Below are 8,795 nucleotides of genomic sequence, written 5' to 3'. Positions count from 1 at the left end.
CCAAAGATAATCATTGCAGTTTTCTTCCTCTCCTCTGCTCTTATTTTCAGATCACCAGGAAACATGAGCAGTGTTATATTTCAGAGTATATTTCTTGTCCTTCTAACTGTGCTGAGTCAGTTGTTCATTCCTATTTTTCTTTTTTTTTTTTTTGTCTCTTACTGAAAGACTGTTTGTTATCTTCAGCCTTGCAAATTTTGAGTTACTTAATAGACTAAAATTGGATTTTTGAAAGACAAAATATTTTTCTACTTTTTCAGTATTTTGTTAGCATGCTCAGAAGAATACCAGTAGGTTAAGCTGTGATTTGTCAGATCACTTAATCCCAGCTTTAAATCTTTTTGAAACACACGATTAGGTGTATGTTCTACTGAGTCAGTTCTTTAAGATGTGATTTCACTTTATGAAAGTTATGTGTCTTGTAATAGTGTCTTGAACCATTGAACTGGTTCACAATCGTGCATTTAATTTCTGGTTTTGTATGTTTGCTCTGGAGAGCTCAGAACTGGACACAGTACTCAGGTACAGCCTCAACAATGCTGAGCAGAGTGGAAGGATTACCTCTCTTAACTGCGGATGATACTTTGACTAATGTAGACAAGAATACTGACAGAATTCTTAGTATCAAGGGCACATTGCTGACTCATGTTCATCTTGGTGTCTGCTGGGACTCCCAGGTCCTTTTCTGCAGAGTTGCTTTCCAGTTGGGTGGACCCCAGCACATACTCGTGCCTGAAATTTTTCCTCCCCAGGTGCAGGACTTTGCACTTTCCCTTCTTTAGCTTCATGAGGTCCTGGTCAGCCCACTTCTACAGCCTTTCAAGGTCTCTCTGGATGGTAACATGAACCTATGGTGAGTCAGCCACTTCACTCCGCTTCATGTCATCTATGAATTTACTGAGGGTGCACTCTACCTTATTGCCCAGATTGTTAATGAAGATGTTAAATGGAAATGGACCCAGTATTGACCCTTTTGGGGTCAATGACCCCTGCTCATTACTGGCTTCCAACTAGACTTTTTGCCAAGGACCACTACCTGGGCCGGGCTGTTCCGCTAGTTTTCAATCCACCTCACTGTCTGCTCATCCAGCTCATACTTCAACTTCCATATGAGGATCTTTTGGGAGACAGTGTCAAAGGTCTTACTGATGTCCAGGAAGACAATATCCACTGCTTCCCCTCATCCATCAGATTGATGGTTTCATTATAGAAGCTTCTGTTTATGAAGGAGAAATACACATATCATCTCTGTCAGTTTTATCCTAAAAGAGTTATATAAGACTCATGGAAAGAAAAACAGATTTTCTTGGTTATAGTTAAAATATCTTGCGTGTCAATACATTAGGCTGATCAACCTCAATATTTCTATCTTGCAGATTACATAATCCTTATTTAGATTGATCACCTCACTGAGCAACATATATAGACTAGCGTTGTGCAGTCTTTTAGGCATGTATGGGCAGACAATCTTCTAGAGGAAATCTTAGAGACAATCTTTCTAGAGGAAAGGAGGGAAAGAGGCATGAACTATATGTGACCTATGCTGATTCCCAAAGCACATCCAGCTTCTGTGAACCCTGGAGCATCAGACTTTTTCTCCAGGTGAGAGAGGGGCTATGATCTGGAGCACAGTCTCAAACTGAAGACCACAGGCTCACAGTGAAGCTCACATTGAAGCTGGCAGAATGCATGATGCCAAATAGAATATCATATACATCCAGCTCTATTGTAACAGCCCTTGAATATCTGGCTGGAAATAAAAATATTTTCCAGGCACAGAGAAGTTGACCAAGCCAACATGGGTTCATGAGGGGTAGGTCCTGTTTAACAAATTTGATGTCCTTTTATGTTAAGATTACCCATCTAGTCAATCAAGGGAAGCCAGCTAATGTAATCTTTTTGGATTTCAATGAAGCTTTTGACACAGTTTCCCGTAGGATCCTACTGGACAAAATGTCTAGCATACAGCTGGACAAAAACATTATACAATGGGTGAATTATTGGTTGACAGGTAGGGCTCAAAGGGCTGTGGTAAATGGGGCTGCATCAGGCTGGCAGCCAGTCACCAGTGGGGTCCTCCAAGGCTGCATTTTAAGTCCAGCTCTCTTCAGTGTTTTTATAAATGATTTGGGTGTAGGACTAGAAGGTGTTTTGAGTAAGTTTGCTGATTATACTAAACTGGGAGGAGTTGTTGACTATTGAGGGTGGAAAGGCTTTGTAGAGAGAACTGGACAGATTGGAGGGCTGGGCAATCACTAACTGCATGAAGTTTAACAAGAGCAAGTTCCAGGTCCTGCACCTGGGAAGCAGCAACCCTGGCTATACGTACAGACCGGGTGATGAGACGCTGGAGAGCAGTCCCGCAAGAGAGGGATCTGGGGGTTTTGGTTGATAGCAAGCTGAACACGAGCCAGCAGTGTGCCCTGGCAGCCAGGAGGGCCAACTGTACCCTGGGGTGCATCAAGCACAGCATTACTCGAGGTCGAGGGAAGTGACTGTCCCACTCTACTCTGCGCTGGCGTGGCCTCACCTCAAGTATTGTGTGTAGTTCTGGGCACCACAGTACAAAAAGGATGTGAAACTGTTGGAGAGTGTCCAGAGGAGGGCTACAAAGATGGTGAAGGACCTAGAAGGGAAGACATATGAGGAGCAGCTGAGGTCACTTGGTTTGTTCAGCCTGGAAAAGAGGAGGCTGAGGGGAGACCTCATTGCGGCCTACAGCTTCCTCACGAGGGGTTGTGGAGGGACAGGTGCCGATCTATTCTCTTTAGTGATCAGTGATAGGACCCAAGGGAATGGAGTCAAGCTGCGACAGGGGAGGTTCAGGCTGGATATCAGGAAGAGGTTCTTCACTGAGAGGATTGTTGCGCACTGGAACAGGGTCCCCCGGGACGTAGTCATGGCACCAAGCCTGTCGCAGTTTAAGAAGCGTTTGGACTGTGCTCTTAGTTACGTGGTCTGAATTTTCGGGTAGACCTGTGTGCTGCCAGGAGCTGGACTCGATCCTTATGGGTCCCTTCCAACTAGGGATATTCTATGATTCTATGATTCTAAGTTTGCAGGGTTGCAAGTGAGATACTAGTTCTGAGGCAGTACTGCTATGTCATTGTACCTGCCCTAGAGACAAACTGGCTCCAGATAACTCCTTCTCCTGATGAGTTTCTATTGCCACAACTGAGAAAATCACCACAGTACAGGTGATTCGGGGGCTGATTGAGCACTTACTCTTTTGTTTTTTTCATGGACAAATTTTGCTCAAATAAGTTATATCAGCTGCTCTGACTCCTCTTTACATGGTAAACAAAAGTACACAAAGATAATAAACAAAATAAATAAATAAATAAATGAAATAAACCAACTCATCCAACTCAAATCTAAGTCCAGAATTGCTCAGTTTTCATGAAATTTCAAGTCAGATTTTGAATAAGTTTTTAGATACAGAATGAGTCCTTTCATCAAAACTAAAAATTAACCTTTCTCTCTGAAAAAAGATCAGGGGAAGATGCCACATAATTATGGAAATGCCTCCTGGGTTAGTCCCTTGAGGTCTTTTGTCTAGTTACGTGAACAAGTGTCTCCTTAACTCTTTTGGCCACTCATTGGATGCCACTACAGCTGTCTCCCTGAAAACTGAGGTGTTATAGACTAGTTTAATTGTACCACACTTTTTTACTGTTGCAGGCACCAATACAAACCTATCCTCTGGGAAAGATGAATAAGTACTGGAAAGGAAAGGATCTGTGCCAAATATATATATATATATATTATTTTTTGTGGCACAGATGAATACTTGTACAGAAGCAGTGTCCAAATAAAAAGAAGTGTTTTAAGATGCATTAGCTACCACAGGAAATTAAAAAAAAAAAAAAAAAAAGTAGTGAAATAAGGGATTCTTTCAGTCAGAATATATATAGGCCAACCAGTCAACTGAATATTTGTCAGAGCAATTTTGGCAGGGAGCCTCTGAATTATCTTACTGTTCCTTTGCTAACTCATCTTTCAAGTACTCTGGGGTTAGCAAATACTTATGAAGATCATATACTATTGTTTGCTATTTTGCTATTGCTAACATGAGCTAGGGCATTTGAACAACTAGCTCACTGGGGAGTATTGTTCTCATTTTGTGCTAGGTTTTGGCTTCTGCCTATTTGCATTGGTGCCCTGAAGCATTTCTTAGTTTTGTTGCTTGTGAAAAATCAGCTGCAGCACTGCATTTACTTGATTACTCTCACACAACAAATTTGAATTTATTCTGCAGTCACTTGTTTATTTTTGGTAGTGGTGTTCAATTATGCAATGACAATTATCAGGACACCAGAACAAGACTGTGTTCCCTGACAGGGAGGTCAAATGATATTTCAGCTGGTAAGTAGTAGAAGCTCAATTAGTACATGAATCATTTAAAACCAAACTGAACACAGCAGTCGATAACATTCTTTGGGGAGTAATCTTGCACTTGCAGAAGGATCTGTCTACTTAGCAAGGTAGCCTCAGGGCTGCTCAGTCTGAGGGCTGGCCCTGCAGCAGCAGCCCCAGAAAGAAGGAAGGGCTTAGGCAAGAGTTCCTCTTCCTTTGTATTCCCTCCCTTCCTCTTTTCCTCCTTTCCTCTATCTCTCTCTACCCTCCTCCCCCCCCCCCCCAAAAATACACTAAACCATACCTAGACATCTGCTTCATCTACCAGCATTTTGTTCTTCAGCCACTCCTTCTCCATCCAGCTGTTTAAATTGAATACCGTGGGATTGTGGAAGTGAAATTGTTCATCTTAATATCATTACAAAGGTTTCCTTCCTTCTTTGTTTGCTTCTTTGTTTCCTTTTTGTTTTCTCCCCACAACACCTGGAATAGCAGAACTACTTCAATTCAAATGTTAACAGCAAGCTGAGACAGAACACAGCCATCAGACTTTGAAATCGGTGTCACAGGCAACTACTTCCCACTTCTAAGAATTTAGGATGAAACCCTCTCCCCACTTAAGTCTCACTCACAGATTTTACCGCATCATTTCCAGATGAAGATATTGTTGTCATCATGTTTTGCATTCTTTATCAGCTTGACTATAAATTAGTATAACAGTTACAATATTCATTTATTGTCAATTTTAAAATTACTTGCTTCCTCTATCATGTCTGCTTCTGTAATCATTTGGATCAGTTAAAAATCAGACTCAGGGAAGTAGCAAAGAATCCTCTGAAGAAACCACTGAAAAGTAGGTCTATAAAGGGATCCAACAGAAAGCCATGTCTACCCTATGCAATGACACATGTGAAGAATACAAAATTAGTAGAGAAATATCTGGAAATGCTATCTTAGGTCTGATGGCAGTTTGTACAGAAATGTCTGGAAATGCTATCTTAGGTCTGATGGCAGTTTAGCCTTACCAGCCTCATTAAATCACTAAGCTTATTGTTATACTGACAAAGGTATAATTATTGCAATATGACAGCTGTCAGTGAGAGCCCAGAGGTAGTTAGAGGCCATAAAATCTTGATGAAGGACACAGGACCAAAGAGGGACACAGGTCCCAACTCTAATCATCAAGATTCTGCTCTTCCTAACACCAAGGTCCCCTAGAAAAGCTCCTAAAATCTAACTTCTATACACATGCAGAAGCATCATAGCCTCAATGACTTGGAACATGATCAAGTTTTCCTATGGAGATCCACAGCTTGCTCAGGAAAAGGGCTCAATAAGGACACATCTTTTTCTGCCTTCTATTTATGGTGTTTATCACTCATGCAAATTTCCACATGGGAGGTATCTGGAGTAGGAATGTTTAACTTTCTACCTCACTGCCCACTAGTCAAATCTTCTGACTTGTTTTAGGGGCTCTGTCCCTACCCTGCTTGGTGACATACCTTAAATTATATTGGCTATATGGTGAGATCCTTGTGTTAGCCAGTAAAAAAAATGAAGAGGAGAGGTTTCATGCCTGTTCTTCAATGGACCTTTGGTCAGAGGGCCTATCTGCACTCAGGATGCATCCCTCTTCAGCACTGGGTGTTGGATGTAGGTCAGCCCCTTGAGCCACAAAGAGACTGTGTAGACACAAAATTGGGCTAGGACTTTCATGAGGAAAAATACATCACTGTTTCTATAAAGATCTCAGCTCAGTCTTTTCAGTGATTTATGTACTGCCAGTGTATAAACCTTTTTGTCCCTATATGAACTGTAAATGGTAGACATATTTTTTTCAGATATGACAGTCTCGTGCAGTAGGTTACTTTTTCCCATTAAAACACATGCCATTAAATCCATTATCCTTTCTAGTTTCACTGTCAGTGCAATCTGTCTCTTTGCTTTGCTACAGTTAATGCCACTATTAATTAATCTTATCCTTAATTCATTCCTCGTATATTTTTTAAAGCAAATGTAGAGCTTGTAATGATCTGCACTGACAGATTTGGAGATCAAAAGCACAGATCCTCAGAGATACATGGGCACATAATTACTATTTAGGTACCCAACTTCCATTGATTTAAGTAGTAGTTAGGTGCCAAAGAATCTTTGAAGATTAGTGCCAAAGTTCACATTTTCATATTAGCTTTAGTGCAAAGTTCCCATCGTTAGATTCATTTTGAGGGGTGCTGTGTCGAAAGGTGTTATAAACTAGAGCAGTCTTTCATAGCTGATTCAGTCACTGACCTTGCTGCAAGGATGTAACTCCATTCGCGACTTTAGCTTTGTGGAGAAAAGTGTCCACCCAGCTGATGGCTGAGCAGTCCGTTCCACCAACACTTCATATGAAGCTGAAAAGAACAACTCACTTCCTTCAAAACTCTCTCAACAATTTCCAGTGATAAAAGTCATAATTTTCCATCTGTAATTTTCTTTTTGTATTCAAAATAATGAGGAGATGGGGCAGTCTTTGCCATTTACACAAGACACTTGGCTCAGTCTGCATCTTGTCTTCCTACAAGAGTTTCTGTGGCTAGGAGAGAGCAGCTGTTCTGCTGAAAGTTGCTGTGTTTTTTTTGTTTGTTTGTTTGTTTTTTGTTTGGTTGGTTGTTTTGTTTTGTTTTGTTTTGTTTTTGTTTTTAATACTGTGGCTGAAATAGCAGTAATTTCTATGATGAGTTGCAGTACTGCAGTATTGCCAGTTCTGCAGGGTGGCATGCAGTGGCATGCAGACTGTCTCTACACAGCACAATGTGCTGGAATGCATTCACCTTTTAGTCCATGAGTAGCTCCAGTGAGGTCAACCATATCACTGAAGCATTGCTTAACTGCTGTATTGGATCGGGTCAGAGTGCTAAGCATTATTCCAGATTATATCTCAAATATCTTAGCAGCCTGATGAGCTCTACCTTACGCCCTGAGGGTGTGTGCTTCCTTGTGTAGACTAGGATACATTAGTGAGTGATACCCAGATACTCTAAATTTCTGTATGAAGGGAGATAATAGGACCCCTGCTATCTCTTTTCAAACTTGATTACTTATATAACAGAATTTGATAAAACTCCAACATACACTTGCTAAGCTCTTTAGCTATTTTTTTCTTCTCATAACACTGTAATATTTTGGATTGTGTCATAATATTTCATTATAATATTTTTCGTATGAAAAACCAAATACATAATTCATGAATAAGGACTATTTAAATGGAGCAGGAGCTTTAGTGGAGGCTGAGCTGTTATTCCACAGAAAAAGAAACAGAAAGTAGGTTCATTCCAGTTACAGGGTGATGCAGCCTTACAGAGATGCTGGAGCAGGAAATCTGCTGCTTCCTTCTCACATTAGGGGTCACCTGCACCACTTAGCCTCATTACCACAGAGGATACTAGTCACGTGGGACTGACTGAGCACTCTCAGTTGTATTCCTCATAATCTGAAATGAAAGAATATTAAAGGAGCTTGACACTCTACTTCAAAGGTCAACAAATAATTCTCAGTGTCTCTATATATAAAGCAAATGACAGTGGACAACAGGCACAGCTTTGTTTCACATGGTGGTTGTAGTTTAAAGCAAAGTGACAGGAAATAATGAGGTTTAAATTGGTGAAGTGGCTTGTGCATTCTGGGGATTAACCTGTAATGCACATTGCACCCAAATTACAGAACTTCAGAGAAGAACAGCCTGAAAGCATGTGGCACACATACTGATTGTAATGACACTTTATTTACAGAAATACTGGTATTCCTCATTACCGTCACATAGTCATGTCATAATCTTAGATTGAAATCTTAAACTACCTAGTAATAAAATTGAGTTGTATTAGAAAATGAGCACTACTGAAAACTAATTTTAATAAGGTGAGCAGTAGAGAAAGAGAAAAGTATCAACTAAGGATCTAGTCCAAATCTTACATTTTCAGTTATTTTAGCATTAGTATTCATGAACAAAATAAAGTTCAAAGAGACAAAGGATGACTCATGAATTTTGCCTTTTAAACAAAGGAATAGTATGAAATAACTTCTCTGCTTACATCCTTTCAAACACTCTCTATACCAGTCCAGATGTAGAATGCACAGAGAAGAGTGGCAGGATATAGACCTTTGTGTCACCATATGTCTCCCTGTGACATGAGGAACTACCATGCAGCTGCTAAAATGTTCAGAGGTCATAAATAGTAGGCAATGAGTTCAGCAGCAGTAAGTAACAGAAATGACAGGATGTGCTGCATCCCTCTAAATCTGCTGCTTTCTCTTGCACTTTCTAGTTATTCTAGTATTTTTTGTTGTGTTTTGTTTTGTTTTGTTTTGTTTTCCCAGAGAATCTCAGTCTGAACTCACATGAAACCAGACTAACAGTGTGACAAGTACTGCAAGCTTGATGGGTTCAAGCATTCTCAAGC

Source organism: Anser cygnoides, chromosome 2, assembly GCF_040182565.1.
Source record: "Anser cygnoides isolate HZ-2024a breed goose chromosome 2, Taihu_goose_T2T_genome, whole genome shotgun sequence".
Taxonomy (NCBI): domain Eukaryota; kingdom Metazoa; phylum Chordata; class Aves; order Anseriformes; family Anatidae; genus Anser; species Anser cygnoides.
This window is presented reverse-complemented; position numbering follows the sequence as displayed.